We start from the raw sequence: 23,588 nt of genomic DNA, 5'->3' as shown, positions 1-23,588 counted from the left end.
GTGGGGTATATCGCCCCACTGTCTTGAAGCAGTAAAAAAAAAAAAATGATATTGTAATGTTATTATCATTTTATTTGGGCCTCCTGCAGCGGCAGCTTTGTGTGAGAGGGCAGGGCTGCAGAGCAGGGGAGGAGAGGTAGAACCCTCCTAAGTGCGCAATGACCGTTTGGTCGGCCCTCTCAAGCCGCCCAAAACAGTCATGTGCAGTTTCCCTGTTTTCCATGAAGGCTGCATTACAGCCTGCATGGAGAACATGCCCCGGCCCCCAGTCCTTGGCTGATTGCCGAACCACTGCACTCAGACCAATCTCAACACTGCATTGCAGCATTGTAATTGGTATTGGAAGACTGGGATTGGTCAGGGGAGCCTGGCTGTGTTTCCTGGATGCGAGGAGAGCAGGAGCTAAGATGCGGGACCCAGTGGCAAGGTAAGTGTATTTTTTTATTGAACATTGTGCCCTGCATACCCGCGCTGCCCCTCCACCCTCATCCGCCCGCTACCCACGAGCCGTGCCAGCCGCCACTGTAAAAGAATTATTAGGGTGTGTGTGTGTGTGAAGTGAACTAAAGATTCCTTGCAAATCCTCATTTTTGGTCTACCTGCGGTCGCAGTTTCCAGCTTTTCATACATTTTTATCCTGGTCTTGTTATGCACTGAAAATTAGCAGCATTTCCCTATTACTGCTAGTTGGCACAGAAAACGGGTGAGACATTTTCTTGTGAGATTACCAAAAAAACGTTCTGGTCACAAAGTTGAAACTGGACTCATGCTGGCAACCTGTTTTCTGCAAAGAAAATCAACAAGCATTGGCATAGCCAATAGGTCTCGCTTTTTGGACCTTATAAGTGTTTAGCCATGTAACAATTGCATAACTAAATACTTATAAGGTCCCAAAAGCGAGACCTATTGGCTATGCCAATGCTTGTTTCTGTTTCTTACTGCTCTGTAGTAATGGCGGCGCACAGGTGCCACCATTACTACATAGAAGTAATAAACAGGCACACGGAGAACATCAAAGCGGCACTTTTTTGAGCCCTCACAAAAGGTCTCGCCAGACCAGCGCATGCGCTGGGTCAGGCGAGACCTAAAAAGGGCCGTTGAGTCCCAAATTTAACTTGAAAGCTTCACCAACAGTGAGCGGTTATCGACATAATTCATGTACAAAGAGTATGGAAATCCTAAAGTGGTTTCATGCAGATACTCTAATGTGCAATGGAATGGAGAAGAGGTCGGTGGAATATGAATATTCAAGAGCCAGAGCTCTCACCCACCCAAATGAGTGGCATGCTTCATCAATGTAGGCATGAGAGTTACAGGATGTTAGTGAGAGAAAGCCATTGCAATGTCAAAAGCCTGTTTCACATGCCAATGTAAATCAGTTTAAAGTTAAAATAGACATCAGGCACATGAAATGTTAAACTATTTAAAAGGAAGTAATCAGATAAACAGCAATATGCAATCAGCCAATAGGGTGAGGCCATGAATCATTTTGAACCCTGGTTTATCAACTCCCCACTCCAAGATTGCAAGACCCCCCTCATGCTGAACAGCAAAGATGATAAAGTCCTTTGCGCCAAGAAGTTAATGCGTGATGCGAAAGTGAGAACCTAACATCGAACATTTTTTAAATCATTTGAAGAATTTTATTTTTCTAAAAAAAAATGAAAATGATTTAATATGTAGAAAAAAAACAGAAAGCGTAAAGGCCCAAGTTACAGTATCATAGCACATTCTTGCCGAAAACAAATAATGCAGCCAACAGTTGACGTTGGTGCACGTGATTTCAGACAGAGCTGTGCCTGAAGAGGTGAGTGTGTGTGTAAACGTATTTATTAGAAGTTCCATTGAGTAAAACATGAGTTGCCTATTAGTACTCTTTCTATCTAGGCTTCATCACAGTGTTTTAAGGTCTTTTTCAGAGACATGTGGTTTGGGATATATCTTGTTACCATGTCATTGGCCACATATGTCCAATGTATGGTCTAGTACAAGTTTGTGTCAGATATTTCAATTGTTGTATTGTATAGGATACAGATGTTTGGATTGCTTATATAGTTAGTAAATGTGCACATTATTCTGAATTGCACTTGGTTTATAAAGGTGTATAATCTACTTATGTGAAGAACAATTTTCTTTTAGTAACCATGAAGCCATGTATGCATTCATAAAGATTGTTAGAACAGTATATGGTAACAGACACAGGTCTTCATCCAATGGCATATGTGGGATTCTTCTGAGGAGGAGATACACAGCAGATGTAACCCAGTTGCTTACTTGCTCTGAAAGTGAACTTGGCCAAAACCTATGTGACTGTGGCCCAGTCACTCTGTATCCCTTTATTTCAAACTATAAGAATGTAAAACAGAAACCTATATCTGCGACATAGTACCGTCCCAATTGCAAGCTTCCTCCACATCCCCATGATACTTAGGTTTGAGAAAAATGTCACACACAAGACTGCTATGTGTGCAGCACCTGGAGCAGTTTCACATAAAGATTTTTGTGGGGGTGGTATTGGAATGTGTCGGTGGAATTGCCATTAGCACATCAACAGACGCGGCCGTGTGTACGAGCGGAGGTGGGGTGCTGTGCCCCGCGACGTTCGTGGGTAAGAGCCACTGCAGATTTATGCACGAGATACTTTAATTTATTAATGCTATGTTGTCTTTTACAATGTTACTCATTGAAATACCACTGAAACACTGAGAAATACATTATGTATGAGATGGTGGTAACTAAAAATGCAGTGTACTTTACTGTAGACAAAATACCACAGACAGCTTTCACCGCCAACATATTTAAATACTGCTGACACTAGGGTCGGCTGGGATGCAAAGATGCCTGGGTACAAAATTAAAAATGGCCTCTATTAGTGAATCAGATAGCTAAAAAAATGGTCCACATTTGCAAACCTAGGCAGTTATGAAATTGTAAAGACACGCTGTATAGGCGTTTTGCAAGGTATGGAAGAATTCATGAATTTGTGCTTTTTGCAGGCAATGTTGGTAGTACTAACAGAGAAGTCAACAGTTAACACCAGTCTACCAGGCCTTAAAACAGGTCCACAAACAGCTAAAACACACCCCATACACTGGCCTGTGAGACCAGCCCTTCAGGCACTGCCATATTGCCCTGCAGGTCAGTCCGACCATGGCTGACACAACTCTATGCGATTTAAGGCCATACGTACACAATCTAGGGATTGCAAGTCCCTAATTGCGAATCTTACCTAATCTTGCCCACCAAACTTTAAATAAGGCCCTAGGTTTCTTGATCACATACTAGGTTCTACGTAAGTGGCAGGTGTGATCCCAAATGTCAAACTTTTGATGTATATAAAGAAGAGTCGTTCTGAAAACAGGTTGTATTTTTCTTGTCCTAGTGATTTATCATAGTGAAACAAGCATCTAGCTGAAGAGCGTATGTCGAATACAGGGACCAGGTTAGGCCCACTAAAGATTTACCTCCTCAACTCCAGCATGAAGAGTTCCGTTTCCATTGGAGGAGGTCACAAGGAGCAGGTCAAGCATTGTGGATGGTCATCGCTGCAGCACAAAGAGAGGTTTGGGTGTCGCGAAAGTTCGTTGCTGTAAAGGGACGAGCCAGTTGGGCATCATAGATGTTTGTTGTGGTTAGCTTTGCACTTGTGGTCACTGCAGGCTGTTGTTGCTGTAGCGCAGAGTGCAGCTCTCGTGTTGCCGGTTGTCGCTGGTGGTGACTGGCAGCGCGAGCTGTCTTTGCAGTTGCTGATGGCGCAAAGGGAGGGCCTCACCAGAGCTTCGCATTGACGGTCAGCGCCAGCAGCCGGCTCGTTGGGTGAAAAGGCCTGTTTAGGGTTGTGAAGAGCCCAAACATCAGGGTTTTCACCTTTTCTTTAGGAAGAGTTCTCACTGATGCCAGCCAAGGGTCCAGGACCTGTGAAGCACCTCTTGGGGATCAGGACTCACTCCAGCAGAGGCCAGCAGCAGGGCTCTGTCAGTTTCAGTTGCAGGTCAAGGCAGGTCTAGTTACAGAAATCCAGCTGGGCAGTTGCAGGAAGGCCTTTATAACTTGTTATGCCCCAGTCACTCACACAGGAAGTCATCCAACTGGCCTATGGAGTCAATCAAGGTAGCCTGGGTAGGAAGGTAGCCTGGTAAGCAGGTCCAATTTTCCTTCTTCAGACAGCAAGGATGTCCTTCAAGCAGCAAGGCAGTCATCTGGCAGCAGGGCAATCCTTCTGAATCTTCCACAGGTCCAGGAGTGTTCAGATGAGGTGCTCTGGATACCTTGTGCCAGCCTTTGTTTTGTGTAGGGTATTCCCTGACCTACCATCAATTCTGGTATTCGAAAGGTCTTCCCCTTTTCCTGGTCAAGGCTACAAATTGTATGGGGTGACAAAAGGGAGGGCAGGCCTGGTGTCTGATGCCTTTGTGTGTGCTGGAGACAAAAACCATTTGAAGTGTAAGGGGAGCAGGGTACAGCTCTGTCCCAGTCAGCCTGTCTGGAAGACCCTCTCTCAGCTACACCCAGGTCCCATTGTTCACTGACTGGGTCCAACAAGCATTCTTAATGGGAAAGCCATTAACATTCCCAGGCAGCTGTAAACTCCAAGAAACGATTCTAAAAGTGCCATTTTCAAAATATATTGTAATCTAATTTCTGACTTTGCCTTTAAAGAGGATGTTAAATTACAATTGATTTGAGTGTTAACAGCATGAATCTGCTCCTAACTTAAGTTAGGTCTCATTATTTCGAATAAGATAACCAGTTTTAGCCTATGGGAGAGATAGGCCTTACAGTAATGAAAAACGATTTTAGAAGTTTTTAATACAAGGACATGTAAACATTAACACCACATTTCCTGCTTCATAAATACCATGGGCCCTGTCCTATGAGCCTTTAAGGCCTACAGTTTGGAGTGACTTACAAGTATTGAAAAGAAAGGTTTGGGCCTGGCAAAAGTTATATTTAATATCCATGTTAAGTGACAGAATGCACACCTTTGTGTTCAACCGTCCATTTTTACATCATCTTATAGGCACAAATGTTTCCATACAGACTGACAGCATGAATTAGTAACTTCACAACATGTTGAATATTTCCTGAATTGGCTGTGCGACTGGTGGATGGAGCGCCACGTCGCTCCACATGTTAAAAAGTTATATTTTGCAGTTCGAAATGGCAATTTAAAACTGAACTACAGGTTTTAGTGACAGACCTGAGATTTATTTTAAAAGGCTTTTTTTTTTTTTTTTTTTGCAGAGTTTTTATAGCACGAACTTGACCCGAATCCAATCGGATATCAGAACGCTTTACATAGCACCAGTTATGTTACATGAGGACACAAATTAATTATTTGTTAGGCACGGGGAGATTAAGTGATTTGCCCAGAATCACAGGATGTTCGGCGTCATTACCGAGACTCAAACCCAGTTCCCCAGGTCCAAGGTCAAGCGCCCTAGCCGTTAGGCCAACTCCTCTCCTTATTTAGTTGGTGGCACAATGAGTGCTTCTGCCCATCTGTACTATTTAATTTACAGGCTCTGGGTACATGTAGTATTATATAGTAGGGACTCACAAGTAAATTAACTATACCAGTCAGATGTGGGCCGATTTCACCAGGTTTTAAGGAGAGAGTCAAGCACTTTACCGCTCGCTCATAGGGAAAAAGTCAGAGTCCTAAAAGCCAACAAAAAGGAGTTTAGCAAAGGAAGGAAGAGGCAGGCAAAACCTGGGGAGACCCTACAGAAAGGGCCACATCCAGTACTCATCCAGTCCAGCATTTTTGCATTACTGTGGCATTTGTAGTCCTTTTTTCATCCCATTGTTAAATAAGGACTACAAGTTCCAGAAGTCAAAGAGAAAAGAACTGAATGAACAACTTGTGCATAAGCCTAGGAAACTTGAGACATCGGCATTCCTCACCGAGTCTTCCAAGTCGTATTCATTCTTAAAGTGTTAAATGTTGCATGAACTGCATTTTACATATTTCTAGATTCAATAAAACCATTTAATTTCAGATGGAAACCTGAGTATTTGTTGCGAAACATAATGTGTGGCCTTGCTGAAGTTACTGCTTGTACCTCCCATAAGGCATGATTTGACGTATTTATGTGGTTCACTGTATATTCATGAAATATTCAAAAGTTTGTAATAATATATATCTTGAAGACTCATTAAAAAATTAAATGTTTAACGAGCATTCAGTGAGTGTTAAGAAACTGAGGGGCATATTCAAAATGAAAGTGGCGAAGGGTGCTTTAAGCCAAGAAGGCTAACAACACATTCCGTCACTTTAGAAGAATATGGTGCAGACCTGCGTTCCCCCCTGTGCTGGTACTAAATTTAGCTGCCTAGCGCCAACTCAACCATAGTGCAAGGGTGTCTGCGTTGAGGGGAGTGATTGTTTATGTGCAGGAAGGTGACCCTTCCTGCACATAAACAATCTGAATTGGCGATTCGAAACTTCTATGTGTGATGCTTAATGCAGCACACATAGAAGTTGCAAAACATCCGTTTTTTAAATGATTTTTTATGTGCAGAAAGGGAAACCTTCCTGCACATAAACAATCAAAGGCATTTTGCTGTTTCCATGTGTGCTGCACAACGCAGCACACATGGAAACAGCAAAAGCGAGGAGAAATTAAACATTTCTCCTCATTTCGCCAGTGAAAGACCAGGTTTTCCCTGGTATTAATTTTGGCGCTGCCCCATATTTACACCACTCTTGTTAATATGGGGACGAATCTACTTCAACTTCAAAGATAGCTTTATTCGATTTTACATTAAAATCATAAAAGCAGAGAGAGTAATTACAACCAGTAAAACAGTAACAATTAATGTTTAAAAATCTATATACAATACATAGTTCGTAAATACCAAAACCCCTTGCTCCAAGGGTGCAAGGATAAAACAACAGTCATACAAACTCATGAGGATTTCAATCAAACCATGGTGGATCTGCATCTAATCACATATTTCAGGTACCTAGACACAGCGGTAATAGTCATTTCATCAGATAAGGTCAATAATTTAAATAATGCTGGTCTGCATTGTCTCAGGTTCCAAAGTTTAAGGAGAGGTAGTAAATATCTTTTCCGCCCCAACTCGTAAAATCTACAGAACAAAACGGAGTGAATGATTGATTGGGTGGAAGAATCATCACACGGACAAGTCGTTAATTGCGATGACCAATCATTTTGGGTAGGAAAAGTTAACATCCTGAAAAAACTTCCAGTTCTTAAACGAGCTAAGAGCATTCTGCTATAACTTGTCTGATCGGGTGACAAATAAAGCGGTAGCCCAGGATTTTGCAGCAGGAATTGATGATAAACAACAGAGGCCTTTTCTCCCTCGAGGCACCAGCGTCGATCTTCCAGATGGGCAAGGCAAACTTCTTTCAGAGCCTGTCTGGAGATCGAAGACATTGTCTCGGGGGAATCATAAGATTCAAGGCGTCCGATATTCTTAAAAAATTCCTGAATATAAGAGAGCCACTGGATCTTTTTAGAGCCTTCAAGTTTGATACAATCAGCAATAATCGTCCTATTAAGAGCAAGTTTCTGCTGTAGTCCAGATCTTATGCCACAACAAGATAGGACTGATTTTAATTAGATCCAAGATAAAAGACAAGGCTAGTTCTTTGTGACAAACATAGGAAGAGGTGAAGCGGGGAACAGCGAGCAGGTAGCAGAGAAAACCATTTTCCTTTATTTGAATTTCATGGCAATCTGCAACCCCCCATATACCAGCTCCGTACACAGCCGTCGATACACATTTCGCCTTATATATATCAATCAGGATGCGTACTGGCATACCCCCTAGCTTATTTGCGAATTGTTTCAGAGCGCCAATAGCCCGTGAAAACACTAAATTCCTAGTCGTGATCGCTGATCTCCAGGTACCCCTCTTGTTAAAAACAATTCCTAAATAGGAAAAGGTATTGATTAAGCCTATCTTTGATTTTTCTAAGTGAATATTACAGGTAATTACCTTGTTCGAGGAGCACATAGTGAAGGTCTTTCCTATATTAATCCTAAGGCCGGTTTGTGTTCAGGCCATAATGACCGCGTCATCGGCATACAGAAAGATAGGGACACGTTCACCATCTATTTGCGGGTAGTCCATCTCTGTTTTTAATAAATGGTCTGCCAACCCATTTATATATATATTAAAAAGAAAAGGAGCCAGGATACATCCCTGGCGGACACCTTTCTCAATTGGGAATTTGGGCGTGCATTCTCCCAGTTTTCCATAGCGGACTTTAGCCCCTGCTCCTCTATATAGCTCTTTCAAAAAATTAAGAATATTAAAATCAATACCAAGATCTGCTAAGGTAGCCCACAAAATATCATGATTCAAGCAGTTGAAGGCCGAGCTGAGGTCTACAAAGGTCATAAATAAATTTGCCCTCTTTGCTGCCGAATATTTACCTATTACTAAGGCCAAGTTTAGGCCTTGTTCGACAGGGCCAAGACCTGACCTAAAGCCGTACTGGAATTTCGAAAGAACGGTTTTCTCCTCAGCCCATGATTGGAGGCGATTTAAAAGAATTCTGCCCACTACCTTCATTAGCGAGTCAAGGAGGGAGATTGGCCTATAGCATTTAGGGTCGTTTCTGTCCCCCTTCTTAAAGATGGGGACTACAATAGCTTCCTGCCAGGTAGTTGGAAAACCCTTGATGTTACAACTGTTTAAAACGTTGGTCAGGAGCGGTGCCCACAGGGCGACGTTATCCTTATAGATGTCAAGTGGAATACCGTCTGGTCCCGGGGCTTTACTATTTGAACTATCTGCCAATGCTAATTCCACCTCGTTTAAAGAGAAGACTACATTAAGGGGAAATAGGACTAATGCATCAGGTTCTGTGGTGCTCGTAACTCCCACCAATGAACTCATTAGTCCAGTACGAGTCTCTTGTTTGTATAACTCGGTGAAATGTTTAACCCAAAGCGTTTCTTCAATGACAATCTCTACCTGGTCAGAGTTTCTCTCCACAAAAAATGGGGCATTGACTGCATTCCAAAATGCAGTCGTATCTTTTAATGCACTCGCTTTTAATAGGGCTTCCCAGGCAGAGTGCTTCAAATCCTTCCTCCGTGTTTTTTACTCTATTATCTAGCTGGTTTCTTGGGTTTTTTTTTAAGGTCTGGATCAAATGAGAATGTGCTTTGGTGCACTCTTGATTAAACCATCTCTCTATTCTACTGTGACCCCCTTTTCATACTGTACCAGTTAATTTGTTGCTAATGTGGACTGAAATCTTGTCAAAAGCTGCAATGACCTTGGTGGGGTTAGGGTTCTCCTCTAAACAGGTCATAAAATCATTTTTCTGTTCTACTACCAGGTTCTCTAAGAAGTTAGTCGGATTTACCTTACTCCATTTAATAACTTATCCATTGGTTCTAGCCAAGGAAATCCCATGTAAATAGATATTTTCCACCACATTGGTGGCTTTACTGCCTCTCTGCCCTATTTCAAAACTAGTGCCAATTGGATAGTGGTCACTAAGTGCAATGTGCTCTAAGTTAAACGAGAGTACACTGCGGTGATAATTGTTAGAGACCAATGTAAAGTCTATAATAGTCCGGGACCCCCGCCCACAAAAGGTGGGTTCGAAATGGATCGGAGGAACACAAAGTTCATTTACATAGGCCAGGTCCCACTCAAATAGAAAATGGTTTAGTAAATTTCCGAGTACAGAATGCTCAAAATGAGTACAGGGATCACCCCTAAGATTCACCATGCCACATATCTCTGTATCACTGTGCATACATAAATGGCAATTAAAATCCCCCGTTAAAATGATAAAGTGTTCTTTTTGGTCAGATCCCAATCCCTTATGGATAGCATCATTTAATTCCTCAAAGGTCCTTTGTAAAGCGGCCTTTGGGATATTATTGTAAAAATTAATCAGGAGGATAGGGTGGTTTTTGACTGACCTTAGGGAGAGAAGTTGATAGTATTGAGATCCCCCGTTGGGTAAGCATTTACTGGTTATATTACTTTTATTCGATATGTAGGTACATAGCCCCCCAGAACATCTCCCTTTATAGTTAGTTTGCGCTGCAAGGAAATGTGTGCGAAACCCCACCATATGTATCTCATCCTTCACCCAACATTCCTGCAGGCAAATTACTTCAAACCTATCTATAATTTCCACAAAGATAGGGTCCCTAATTTTGTTTGAAAGGCCCGCTATGTTCCATGATAATAACTCCATCCTAGTCTTTTGGGCACGTCGTGATGATCCTATGTCTAGCGTGGTGGGATTCGAAGTATAACCTGGGCTTAATAAAGGAGCCAAAGTCATCTCATCATCCCTTATGATCTCAACAGGAGACATACTACATGCTGGACTATCTATCCTGGGCGGCTCGTTGAGGTTTTAACTTGTAAGCTTAACCATGGGTTTTCGTTTACTATGGGGCAAAGAGGGTTGGAGGGTACTACTTGTTCCGTAAGCTTTCCCACGGGGATCGGGTCCAGTCAGTCCACCATCTCCAAACACTCATATCTATTGGTGGTCTGTATGCCTCTCCAAGGTTCTCTAAAGGCTCGCTCTCCATTATAACCAAAGTTACCATTCCAATCCCCCCAATCGCTCCCCCGTCACGTCTGCCTACTCTGCGCCAATTTCCCTCATAAGCATCATAGTCAAAACCAGGGTGCCAACTGGGGGGGTAGAAGAAAGAGAGACGTTTAGTCTGAATCCCGTCATTTCCTCCATGCAAATTCCAGGAACATATGATCACCATATAGGGATCCTCAAAATTTATCACAATACAATCACCCTGGGTTGTTTTAATTTCCTTCCCTATCCAATGTACCCTACGGACCGTTAAGATCCTACTAGGGTGATTTGGGGGTGGTGGTCTGTTGATGTTTAACCAATGTATGACCTTATTTTTCAATGACCAATTCAGTTCTTCCTTGGGGTCATTTAACTCAGGACCTCTGTCATCACTACCACATAAGGGGCTGACTCAGGTGGTAAGTTTACAATGGGTCTACCAAAGCCTCCTCCCCCAAACCGAGCTTTATTAGGAAGTGGAGGCAAAGGCCCATTTGTTTTCACTTCCTGGATGGGGTGATTGGCAATATTCTTGGAGCTAGTTCCCTTATTGTTATCTGTAGTCGCAGAGGTCTTAGGTTTTGGCTGCGACTCAGTAGTAGGAATAGTTTTTAGTGTTAGCAGGGGTCCCCCCCGTATTTTTACTCAGTGGCTTGGGAGGTTGATTTACTTTAGCGACCATTCTTTTAGATACAAAATTAGATGTTCCATTTTTAATAAGAGTTGATAATTCAAATAGCAAATTCTCTACACGGAACAATCTAACCTCCAATGGGGAAAGATGGAATTTAAATAAATTATCTATTTTAATTAAAAGTCACCCCTCAACTTCGTCAGTATCACTGTCGGCCACAAGGATAGCAGAAGTCTCGGGGCTCATTGGCCTTACACCCCCGTTTGTCGGATTAATTTCAGGGTGTGACTGACCTGAAGGTGCTATGTGATCAGGTTCCTCTCTAGTGTTATCTGACATTTTATGTGTAACACCAACTTTTTCTATATTCTTCTTTTTTTTAGTTTTTTTCTTTGGTATAGCGCCCTCCCGCCTTCCCCTGGACTGTCTAGTGACGTTACTTTCAGTAGATAGGTTCAGGCTGAGGTCCGGGGTTTTTTCCAGGGCAAGGCTTAGCTGTGAGTCAGTTAGAAACTGTGATACCGATAAGTCTACCTCGGTCGGTACGCTATGAATTTCAGCGTGCATGAGGGCTCTGTCCTTAGCCTTATCAGGAGTCTTTACGACTGAGATAAAACCCAGGGACAATCTTCTTGCGAGGGCAAGATCCTGTGAGACTCTTTGTTCCAATTGGGTTATCTCTTGATCGATAAAGGAATTTGCCCTTGTTATAAAATTGTCTATTGGGCCTATGAGTTTCCCCCCCTCCCCCGCTGCAGTTTTGCTCCGTGTGCCTCGGGTAGACATCGTAGTAGATGGACCCGGGGTGTAAGTAAAAATGAACGCCTATAGTAGTAGATGGTGGAGAACAAGTCAAAACACTCGAACAGTAACTTACAAGTTAGAAGGGTTCAGAGGTTAGAGAAAGGGCCCAGTCCAATCTCTATCGGTCACTAACGGGCACAAACGGGCCCGCCCTTGCCCCGCGCGCGTCCCACGGACCGGGGATAAGAGTCGATCTATATAGTAGGAGCGAACATGCCCCTTTGCAAGCAACACAGGTGATAATTGACCAGCCCACTTTTTGAAGATTAGCGATAGAGGCGGGAAGAGGACCAGCTGCGGCAGGTCAGGCCGCGCAGCACGCTGGTCCTCGCAGTCCCGCTACGGGCCTCTGTGTAATGGTCCCGTAGAAAGATAAAATCCTGAAATCCTGAAACCAGTAGCAAGATGGGGCAGCACTCCGCTGGTTTTCAAACAGCACGAGTGGCACCTGCGAAGCGTGGAGTCACACGTTCCAAGGAGACAAACCCAGGAGAAGCAGCTTCCACGGGGCTACAGCAACACGCTTTGTCAATCCTGGGGTAGTGCTGCCCTCCTACGCCTTGAGCGGCTCCTGCTATCGCCCAGTTATCACCTCTCCATTTCGCCGCAGCACACCTCTGCTCCGGTGCTCCGGTGCTCCTCGCCTCCTCTCCGGCCTCCGGCCTCCGGCCTCCTCTCCGGCCTCAGTGCACCTCTCCGGCAGCAGCGCTCAGTCCCTAGCTGTCAGTCTGACCCTGTGCCTCATGGGAACATCCGCTCCATCCCTCCATGAATCAAAATTAATGGGTGTGGCGGTGGAACGCCCACCACAACACCCATTGCCCTCCCCTTTTACGCTAAGTATAGCATGAAAGGGGGCCTTATTTACAAGGCGGCGTTACGCCACGTTAAGTAGCTCAACACTGCCATGTACATAAGGCGAAGCCAGTAAAGCCACCACTATGTCTTTAAAAGTGATGTTGTGGTGGCGCTAGGGGCTTGTAAATATGCCCCTGAGTTAATTAGGTAATAGAGCAGAAGGCCCTACATTTCAGCTGGTTCCTTTGTTTTCTCTCAGGCCCTGATTTCCGAGGGTGGGGGCAGGATTTTCTGAAGGGGCTAGCGAGAGATGTTGAAGAGAGAGTCACATCTTCTGGTGACCTGCAATGAGTCATGCGCCAATGAAGTGACACACCAGTGACACTGGTTTTCTCATTTTTTATAATAGTAGCGCAATTAACACAAATTGGATTAGTTAAGCAGGCAGGCTATGATTTCTGAAATCCACGGTCCGTGTCTTAATTACCTCTTAAAGATAAAAAAACAGACGTGTGGGCAGTTGGGCTTACTTCTCTGTTATCACATTGCTAGGAAAAGAAAAAGAAAAGAATAACAATAAAGCGCAAATAGGTTTAATTGCAATGATGGTGGAAGCTGTGATTTTCCTCACTGCGAGTTTCATGTTCCTCACAGTGCACCACGCATTTATGCAGAAACTGAACACGCTAGAACAGCGTCTCCTTATGTTTAATGTTAGTCGTGCAAAATATTTTCACCATTAAAAATATTTTAACGTACGATCTTTACTTTTTCCCATAAAATAAATTTGTAGCAGTGTTTGAAGTGCATCTGGGTTATGAACATATGTTTGGGATTATGTTGGGCGGCGCTACATCTGATTTGATTGAAGTAAATAACAATTAAACAGCGAAACTGGGAAAACGTGATAGTGCGTCTGCCGCATTTTCCGAATGATTATGAATTGGCCTTACCAGATAGTTTATCACATTCTGCATAGTAATTTGATTAGTTTAATACAAAAAAGTGTCTAGCTCAAGCGGTTCAAAAATTTGGAAAAGGATGCACACGGGTTGTAATTCGAAACTAAACACTTTGCAAAATTTGAAAGGTGAACTTTAAGATGTTGATCGCTGTAGTCAGGGTAAGAATTTTGCACGGATAGCGCAAATTTTGTTTGTAAATAGAACACAACAGAATGTGCTGCATTTCTTATCATTCCACCGCATAATTGTCCCTCCACTACCACATATTATTAATGGCTCTATAGATAAAGCAGAGCTGTCGATTGTCCCTGTGTCATGATAGTGACTTTCAGACAGTCTTGTTTTTTCACTACCAGCACTAAACATTCTGGGAAAAGGAAGTCAATAATTATAACGGGTATAAATATAATACAATTCCAAGCCCACTCAGTGCCACTTACTGAATAGATTGGCTAAGAGACACCCTCTTGATGCGGGCTAGATGGCAGCCATTTATGAAGATGTATATAGACATCACACAGTCATTTAGAAAAAGAGTTGCATTCGCCCAAACATCAGAGTCTCTGTAGCTAGGAAAGGTCTCGGTGTGTTTAATATTTGGCCCTGTAGAAGGTAGCTTGACCTGCAGAGATGAGGGCCATGTGTTTGGCATGAGGCCCTGTTGTTTGTCTTGAAAGGTGACAGCAGTCCGCAGACGTAGCCACAGGCACACACACACATGCAGCCTCCACAAGTCGCCAGTGCATTACGGACTGTGCTTCCGGGCTCTCTGCTGGGCCAGGGGAGTCAGTCCGGTTAGCAATGGGGACTCAGGGCCGGACTGGGATTGCAAACCTGACGGGAACGCTGCTGCACTTTTATTGCAAGGGACCGATTGTGCAGCATTGCTGCAAAACTGCCCCCAGCAACAAAAACGGCCCCCTACCCTTCCGGCCCACTGGGGAAACACCCAGTGCCTGCTACAGCCATTCCAACCCTGATGGTACTCCTTCTGTTAGAGCAGTCTAGGGGCTAGAGGCAACATTAATAGACAAACACTTTACTACCCTGTTGCCTTTTTTGGTTTTGAAGTACAGCTAACCAGCATGGGCAAGAACACAATTGTTGGCAATGGGACCACTCAGATAAGGCAACAACAATGTAGAGAAGAGGACAAGCAAGTAGGAAGCCCTCTAAGACTATTAACCCCAGCGGAGAGCCGACGAGCAGAATCCCTCGTCTCTGTGGACGAGGGATTCTGCTCGTCGGCTCTCCGCTACTTTCCAGGACTACAGACATTTATACTTGCCCTGTATTTTGAGCAAAATTGCGAGGTACTGGCTACCGAAATTTTGGTTCTTTCTAAATATCGGAGAGAAACCTATACCTTTCGCCAATTGAATTCTATTGACTAATACATGTATGTCAACTGGACTTCCTTTTGAATATTTGAGCCCTGACGAAGTTCTTTGAGAACGAAAGGCATTGGCTGATGATTACTTTTAACACTACAGAACAATAAAGGACATATTCTTGAATTGATTTGAAGCTTACTGACTTTTGTTGGTGCGCCTTCCTTTTTGTATGAATTAGAAGGCAAACTATGCCTTGGAACACCCTTGTCACATCCCCTCAGTGAAATTTACTACCAAGGATTTCTAAGTACTCATGGTGGAGAAATTTCCAGGGGTAAATGCATTTATGCCTGCTAGATCTCCTTTTTTGAATATTTGCCAGATGTAAATGAAGTGTTTTGTCTGTAAACATATGGTTATGGCAGAAAACAGGGCTCACAGTTTTCCAAAAAAAGACTGTAAAAGAAGTTTATTCTATGCCTCATCATTTTAAGAATTGAATATTGATACAAGGATCATAACTTGTGGAAAAATGTCACTATTGTCTTGCGGTTATAGAAAAGTGAAAAAAGTTTCAAGTTTGAACATGTTACATAGATCTTATTTATTTATTTTAAATATGTGTCGAGAGTGTGATTACGCCAAGGGATGTCCTGACACTTGGCTGTCAGAAAGACATAGAGAGGTGGAGAAATTATTTGGCCGCAAAAAAACAGGTTTTCAACCGCTGGTTAATGAGAAGATGGAAATCAGGTCATGAAGAGAGAGATTGACAGAGTTCACAGTTGAATGTGAGATGGTGTGACTACATTATAAGATTTTCTGCATTTTGGGAATGGACTGAAGCATATCAGCGAATGATTTGCCAGAAATCTTAGGAGTAAACTGGGTCTGCAGAAGGGTTTGGCCATTCCCATGGACAGCCTTTGGTCAGACAAAGAGACTCTTCAAAAGTGAACACTTGACTACACTTAGGTCAATGAACAGAAATGGAGGCGTGGCATAGCATGGAAGGGCGAGCAAGAGACGGGCAGCTACAGTTTGCACTACTTGGAGTCAATTTATGTGGAAGATAGGAAGACTGATGTGCAAGACGTTGCAGTAATCCAGGTGGGATGAACTGAGCACCAGGATTATGGCAAATGGCAAGATGAAGGCCACAACTGCACAATTGTCATTCCGAAACAGAAGATGCTCACAACTGTAATGGTGTGGATTTGCGGAACATGGGATACGGTCAGGTTGAAGAGGAAGCCTAGATTGTGGAGAACCTCCAATGAGTTGGAAGAAGTTCCCATATTCATAGGCCGCCAACTATGGGACATTACCATGAAGAGAGCCACCCACAATCAAGACCTCCATCTTGTCTAAATTTAGCTTCAGTGACTTGTTACCCGTCCATCCTGTTCCTGCCCTCACGCAATTTAAAAAAAATGGATAATACTGTGAAAAAAACTTTACACTTCGAATACCCCTACAAACTCACTCTAAATGCACCTCACACGATGTGCAGGACAAGTATTTAACAAGAAAGATAAGAAAATGAAGACATAATGCTGTTTAGAATAGTAGAACAACTAGCGGATTTTGGGGAAAAACTGTTTATATTAATTGACCAACACCATTTTATTTTTATGGAAAACATTTATAAAACTGTCTTCATCAAAACAATATCTTTTTTTTATCTATCTCTCTTTATGTTTTATCGTAATGAATAAAGGGAAACCCTGATATTAAAAATGGCTGATTTACAAAACATCTGTAAAGCGACAATTTATGGATATTTTTTCTTACATGCAATTTTACTGTAAGATTTTGTGTGTGTTCGTAATCTTTTGATCCAATGCACGTGTAAAGTGTGCTTACTTCAGTGTACCCGTACAGGCGCATGCTATTTGCACACTTTTTGCTTCCGGGTGGCTGACCTCCAAACCTTACTTGGATGAGCGCGTACACAGTGTACGGTGCAAATGCCTACGACTACGTAAAGAGTGAACAGATGTTTACTTTTCTTACTGCGCTCGTTTCCCGTCTATATTCCGTTCTACTTTTTGTAATTACCCTAATCATTTTAGACTATTTGGGCCACTCCCTCACACTGTTTGCATCACCACCTGGACCATTCATGTTTATGTGATATGTGCAGTTAAGTGTGGCAAATGATTTGCAAAGTGTTTGCAAATAAACACATGCCAGAGCGGGTATGCATAGGGGTTTCATTGCAATTCCATGTGAATGTAGACAAGAAGTAGCTTGCGTCATGTGTAGTTCATGTACGAGAAACATGTGGGGGCAGATTTACAACTTCTGGCGCATCTCTGCTAATCAGCAGGGATGCGCCAGAAGAGTTGCGACGCATCTGCCCACCCGTGCGCCACCACTGATGCACCGCATTTACAATGCGGCGCACCGTGGCGCACAGATGGGCAGATGCGTGTCGCATCCCCCCCCCGGGAAAGGCGTCACATTGCTGGAGTTGCGACGCAAGCACGACGCAGCTCCAGTAATCCCTATCCCTCCCCTATCCCTAACATGCTGCGTCAATCCTTACGCCTGCTTCAAGCAGGCGCAGGGTTTTGACGCAGCATGGCCGTAAAAGTGACTGAGTGAAATCTTGTAGATTTGTGAAATCTTGTAGATTTCACTCAACCACTTTTCGGAGGCGTTCCTGCGCCTGGACGCCCCCCCGTGCAGGAACGCCCATACGTGGCGCAGGTCTTTACAACGTGACGCATCTCCCTAGATGCGTCACGTTGTAAATAGCCCGCAGCATGGCGCTGGCTTGGCGCCGCCGCTGCGTCACAAAAGTGACGTAGCGGCGGCGCAAATCTGGCGTAAGGGGCTTGTAAATTTGCCCCTCAGTATGCACTTGTAGAAAATAATTCATCACAGGTGTATTTGCGGTGCACGAGCAGTGTGTACGAGCTCCTGGGCTGAGACCACGCCACGTCACACAGTGTGCTACTCTGCTAAGCACAGTGCGCTCCAAAAAGAGGAAAGCGTTGGTATATGCTTCTGTGACATTTTCCACGCGCTCTGGTGCATTACATCTACACAGGGCCGGCTTTAGGGCGGTGCGAGCGGTGCCACCGCACCGGGTGCTGGCTTCCTGGGGGCGCCGTGTTTTAAAGTTTATTATGCTTTTGAAGCACCTGCTGCAGCGTTTCTTTACTCCCGGCAATTACCAGGCCTCACATAAGTGTCAAGCTAACTCGTGTGATTAATTATCTTCCTGGAGAGAGATCAGCATTTTGTATAGTTGAGGTTTTGTCTTCGGTGAAGTTAGTGTAGAGGGTTAACATGCCTGCTGCAAAGAACCTGTACCAAGTAGATTACTGAGTGCGTATGATGTAAACAGATCAGCAGATTACTGCTTTCAAAAGAGACATCCTTTTGTTACTTGCAATTTATAACTTAAAGTCCTGATATAGAATAGTGAGCTATTAACTTTCATCCTAGAACTGCATACACACTGCAAAGTATACATTATTAGAGCATTGATTAATGTTGCAAAAAGGGATAATTTGGCAAGAAATCGATTTTTAACAGTAAAGAAAACTCCCAACTCTGCTGTTTCTTTTTCGACTCTGAGTTTGTGCTTCTCCACACCAAGCACTCTTAAACTATACTGCCTACCAGTATGGATGACATGTGGCTCCTACATTTTTAGTCCTTTGGCTTATGTAACATTTCCTATACACTGATTTACACACGCATGATTGATTGTCTCTGTGTAATGTGTGTGTGATGCAAAGTGCTTGGACACCCTACACTGGTATGAGTGGCGCTATATAACTAGTTCAATGCATCTGAGAGAGTGTGGTTATGGAGACTTGGTCACTGTTAAAGGGTGCTAGTGAGAGAATCCATGGTGGAGGTGGTCTTGGAGGGGGGGCGCCAACAAACACTGTCGCACAGGGCGCCACCAGCACTAAAGCCGGCCCTGCATCTACACTATAATCTTATATTAAAGACGCCATCGAATGCCTCTTACTGGACCCTGAATACAGTGTAATGTATTTTTCCTAATCTCTAGCACTTGCTGCCTCGCTTGCCTTCGCATATTACTGTCCTTTCTGAGCCACCGTTCCCTGTTGGTTGCTAGACAACATCGCCTGCTAGGTTGTCATAGTCTTGTACCTGGCAGCAGTGTCAAGAGAGGTGTCAGCGCGCCCAGTGAGGCTGCCTCCTCAGCATTTCTTGTTTCAGTCCATTCCGGCGCGAAAAAATGAAACTATTACTTGTGAAATACTGCTCCCCTACAGTGGAACCCCTGCGGATTGGAAACGCCTACTTTCAGATAGTAATTCCCAAAATGTGTTTCCGCCACCCTAATCTATCACGCAGCACGCAAAATGTCACCTTTAAATTGTAGAGTAGGTTTACACATTTCAGAAGTTTCCCCTACTTTCACAGGTTATTTACTCCTGCCAAAGACATTAGGAAATCTGTAGCAGTGGGGCAAATGGGTTGGAAGCACCTCTATAACTGGTAATGGTGGAGGAGAAGGGGTTTCTATTTGTGGAAAAACAGTTTTAAAGTATATTTTAAACTAGAATTGGACTTTTTCTTTACATTTACTGGCACTTACATGTAAACTAAGTACATTTACAAAGGCATGTATCATAACACTTGTAAATAACATAGAATTCACACAAAAATTGAACAGCTACTTATGAGAAGATTTACCTGTTGCTTGATCCTTGGAGGAGCCGTGGAATTCTTAGTGACTTGTACCATGAAGTTGGGATCATTTTCATTGTCTGCTGGGCTTTCTTTTCTTCCAACAGATTGAAGTACTTTGTTCAAAAGTCTACATGTAGGGCACCGAAGGTCTCCCTTTGAAACTGAAGTCCATATTTTTCCTGTAGAGCTCACCTCCCTCTTTTGGCCTATATGACTCCTCAAAACTGTTAACATTACCGTGGTTTGTTTATAAGGGTGGCGGATGCTAGGTCCATTCCAAACTCTAACTCTGATCCAATATAAAATCCCTCTGCATTTAATCAGCTGGAACTTTGCTCTCTCCAACTCTCCTCTAAGGTGGTGCTTCTAACTTCTGGAATTCTGTTGTTGTTGGGAATGACTGTGCCAGAAATATTGCACAGAGTTTTGTGAATAGTTCAATCTCTTTGAAGAAATGAAATTTGGGCCAATTACGTCTGAAGACTAAGATCCAGCTTTTATTGATGATTGTGAGCTACAAACAGTTCTGTCGGGTGAACGATATCTCCTCAATAATGTTGGTCAATAAACATTAAATACTAGAAGGGCCTATAAATGATCCCTCAAACATGTTTGAACCTTCTCCTACTCAAATAATACAAATCTTTCAATAAAATTATATCTAAAAACCACTGACATGACACAACCATGAACTTGTTTTAAATATATGATTTTACATATCTCAAAACATGTATAGCTATCTCTTTTCATAATGAAAAACATTATTTTACAATTCCCCTTGAAGAGATTTCGTTCACCCGGCAGAACTGCTTGTAGCTCATAACTGTAAACCCAGGTTCTGAGGGACACAGGGTAATCCTATTATATTTAAGGGTTCATTGATGATTCTTACTCAGAACAAGATGGAAAACTTAATGTCTGGTGAACATTCAGGATACATCCTTTTTTACCAAATTGTGATGTCACACTCCAAAGATTACTTGGAAGCATGGTTTAGCAATGGGCTTTTGTACCATTGTTTCTCCCGCCATGGAATTGTGGTCTGTTTCAAGGCTCCTACATAGGATTCACCTGCATGTAAATGTAAATTAAATGTAAATTTGATACTTGTATAGCACACTACTCACCCGCAAGGGTCTCAAGGGGCTTATACGAATACCGCTGTGGAACCCATCCTGGCTTTCCCTGTGAGGCGTCCACTCCTGGGCACCCCCAAGGTGGAGGCCAGGCATCCTTAGCGTTGTGGGGGCTGTTGTGGAGATTAAGCAAGCTATTGCCCAGAGTTGCAGAGTGGGACTCCATGATTGGAATAGGTACTGAGGCGAGAATTATCAGGTCCGTGGAATTTTTGAGCCCAAGACCCGCCGAGGCGGGGAATTGAACCCTGGTCCCGGGCTAGACCTCTGCATCAGGGTCTGCCGCTCTAATCATTGAGCCACACTTCTCCACTGCATTTCTGCTCTTGTATTGCCTGACCCTATATGCCATCTTTTGCCAGTTTCCCTTTAATGTAACCCTCTTCAGTAAACACGATTGGCCTTTGATATACTCCACAGAATGGATATAAATGAGCATTGGATGAACGTCCCATGGTGCCTGGAAATGTATGGTCTTTGCCCATAAGAATACTCCTGGCATGGGCTGTTGTCAAGGGGCCTGTAAATGCTGAATGTTCAATCATCTGTGATATAGCTGCTTTTTATAGGAGCCAGTGGAATTGGCTTTCTCACCCCTTCTTGGAGATTGGACTAGCCTGGTACACTCAAGCAGAAGGTTTCCTCGTACTTCTATAGACTAGCCCTGTGGTCGCTACTCTTGAAGGACGTTCCACTGGCTTCTTCTGGATACACACGAACCCTGCAAGTGGTCAGGAGACCTTGGGGCCAGAGTAGTGCCTATCGCATGGTGCTGCTGTATGAAGATTCCAAGGCCAAGAGACTACCAGGAGCTAGGACTGGAGAGGAGGTCCTGATCTCTTTTCCAAAGAAAAGCAGAAGGGCCCAGGAACTGAGAAAGTACCTTAATAATATCAGCTGATAAACCTATCAAGCATTTAGCAGTAAAGAGCACCCTAAATAAACACTCGGGTGGCTGGGGCTTGTCACCCAGAGCACAGCAAACCAAAACTCATTGAAAATGACTCATAAGGGCGAGAGATTCATTACCACCTGTCACGTTTGTGCAACACATCCTGAGAAACCCTGCAGGAGCCTTGTGTCATCAGGAAATGCCTTGAAAATTGTTTCCCCTGTGGAACCTATGAATTCTGTGTTCCTGTCAGTAAATGGGGCTGGAAATGCCACTGCTTAGTATCACTCAAGTACCCAGGAGGGGGCTTCATATTTGCTCACGCTTTCTTTAGCTAAGGCTGGATTTTCCTAGTAAAGACCCATTGCTTCCTAAAGATTTGTATAGATGTACATTAGGAATACAGAGAATTAATAGGTAATGTTGTATTATTGAAAACAAACTTGAACCATTTCTTGAACATTTCTATTCCAATTCTGGTGTTGTTACATTATACTAAGTGTCACCCTGTGTTGTAACTGGAAGCCTTCCTAGACTGTACTGTATTCCATATGTATATATACATGTATATATAATTGGTGTGCACAAGGTATACAAGTTCCAGTGTGCACACACTAATTGCTAAGAATAAGGAAAAACTGAATATGAAAATTGTTACTTAACTTGCAATTTTGCAGACATCAAGTAGAAAGTATAACTCATCTTCAACAAAAGAGTAAATAGAGGTGAAGTTTGAGGTAGGTATTCAAATCATAGACAGAAGGGATAGAGTAGCTATACATCTGAGGTACTCTTTCTTTGTGTGGTCACTGTTCACACATTTCCTGTTTCACACCAAAGCACAAATAGTTGGTTAGACAGAGATATTTCTAAGGTATATCCAGTCACTTTTACAGTCAAGCATAGTCCTTTGTGGCAGGTTAGTTAAAATATCTCATTGTCTTGTAAATATCTGCTGCATCCTGAAGACATTTTTGGCCAACAGAAGTGATGACTTAGAGTGCCGGAGCCCTGTGTCTCTGTGTCCTCTCTTAGCCCATTCGTCTTTCCCCACTTTTCCCAGTGGCCTTCATATTCCTGTGTATGTGGTCACTTGGGGGGGTGGTAAGGGATGGAAAAGCGTAGTGTAATTGTAGGGGCAGAGCCAGCATCAGGACTGTTGCGCTCCTTTGCTGGGGCAACATTGTCAATTAGTGGAGAGGGAGCACCAGAGATAAAGCCATACCTTTGTAAGTGCCCCAGGCCTGTGAGTAGCAGCCATAAAAGAGGGAGCCCCACAGGCCAACTCAAAGTCCAACCTTGCTTCTGCACTGAGAATGTACCAGCGAGAGAAGCAATGAAAGCCTGGAGGCACAAATGAAGCCGCTCCACCACCGACACAGGAGAGCATGGACAGAAAGTCAGGGGAGCAGGCCTGGACTACATGGACTCAGAGGCACAGTATCTGTTGAGCCTTACACGGATGACCCACATGAGTATAGGCACCCGCTTTTGTGAAATATGAGAAAGAAATGAGTCCCCGGCTGCAGCAAAGAGAGTGCTGTGTGCCCTCTGTAATCCTATGTGATCCTATGTGAGGCAGGATAAAAAACGTTGCATAAGTCATGTTGTGAGGCCCAGAACAGAAGTTGTACCACAAACAGTCCTTTGTGTGCCCTGGGAGCTTCAACTAGAGCAGAAGGTCCCCATATGTGCTTCCCACAGAAATGTGCATTTGTGGCAATCTAAGTTGCCTAGGGTCACAAACTAATGACCCTAGGATAGATTTCTGCATTTGGAAATCA

At 43.5% G+C, this 23,588-nt stretch overlaps 1 protein-coding gene across 1 annotated transcript in view; it reads left to right on the top strand.

The window, feature by feature from the left end:
- Window positions 1–23,588, top strand: part of GPR139 (G protein-coupled receptor 139) — a 288,743-nt gene that overhangs the window by 47,554 nt on the left and 217,601 nt on the right. The gene's annotated exons all lie outside the window — the stretch shown is intronic.

Source organism: Triturus cristatus, chromosome 10, assembly GCF_964204655.1.
Source record: "Triturus cristatus chromosome 10, aTriCri1.1, whole genome shotgun sequence".
NCBI lineage: Eukaryota > Metazoa > Chordata > Amphibia > Caudata > Salamandridae > Triturus > Triturus cristatus.
The sequence above is the reverse complement of the archived record's forward strand: the minus strand, read 5'-3'. Positions and strand labels throughout refer to the sequence as shown.